Here is a 1,258-nt window from a genome sequence, read left to right as displayed (position 1 = left end):
GAGCAGTAGAACAGGTAGAGCAGAGGGGAGGACAGGAGCGAATAGCCCAAAAAGCCTATAAGGGACTTCTGCCCACTTTCCTGCCTGGTAACAGAAATTGTCCACATCAATGAGGATTTGAAATCCAAAAGTTCCTTCTGGGAGCCATTTTGACGCATTGTCCAAGTACGACGCAGGTCTTGAGTGAGTCCTAATTTGGCAAAAGGCAACCCAAAGGAGTTTGGGGGGTCTAAGGAGGACTCAATGTTTCCCATGACCTTCCAGCACCCTCAGGGGTGGGTGGGAGTAGGAAAAGGCGTCCCTAATTCTGATCACACTCATCTGAGGGCTGGGGCAGGGTTGAGGCATCCTTGCAACTCACCGGGGACCCAAACGGATCAGAATGAGGATTGGGACGTCTCTACAGTTCCCAGGGCCTTGAGCCAACCAGGCAGGGTCTATGGCATATGCATGACTTACAGATAGACCCCCTGGATGGAGAGGGGCTGGAAGGTCAGGGGAAACAAGGGAACTTACCCCACTCCTGTCAGCCCAGATGAAGGGAGAGGGAAAGAAACAGCAGCTTAGGAATTTCCTGGTTCATTTGAAGGGGAGGGTGGACTTCTACCCCAGATATAAGATAGGGGGGAGGCCCGAAAAGCCCACCTGGGTTTCAGCACCAGTTGTAAGGTCAGGCACCAGTGACCAAAAGGAGGCAAAAGGAGGCAGATTAAAAGCTGCTGAAAAGGCTTTATTGAGATTCGTTCCCAAGCAAGACCCTCCAGTCCAACAGAGTTTGGGTCTGGGGGGGTTGCACTCAGGCTCAGTGGGATTGGAATTTTATGGGGTTTAGGGCAGGAAGGGAGGGCTTGGGACAGGAAAGTGAGGTTTTCAGGGTCCCTTGTCCTCCTGGGGTGGGTCAGGGGATCTTGCTGAGCTCCATGTCCTTCCAGGATTGGTCAGGATACCCTGCTGATTGACAGGTGATTATCACTGTTTGTCTGTTGGTGCCTGATGGGTTGTTCTTTTGCGTGTGCACATTACCTGGTGCTTTGTTCCCTTAGCCACCTCAAATCGACCTAACACTGACTATCCAGGCAGACGGTATCGAGTGCACCCTCCCTCCCAGCACCCATGTGTTCCCTGTAGGCTCTCCCTCTTCTGGATTATGAACTCAGAGTTTGCAAAATGGTAAAAGCAAGCCTGCCATGAATCCATGCCACAGGAATAAAGGAACAAATGAATGAACCACTGCCATATTATAGTCCTGGGTCCTTTG

Source organism: Urocitellus parryii, chromosome 1 (genome assembly GCF_045843805.1).
Source record: "Urocitellus parryii isolate mUroPar1 chromosome 1, mUroPar1.hap1, whole genome shotgun sequence".
NCBI classification, from domain to species: Eukaryota; Metazoa; Chordata; class Mammalia; order Rodentia; family Sciuridae; genus Urocitellus; species Urocitellus parryii.
This window is presented reverse-complemented; position numbering follows the sequence as displayed.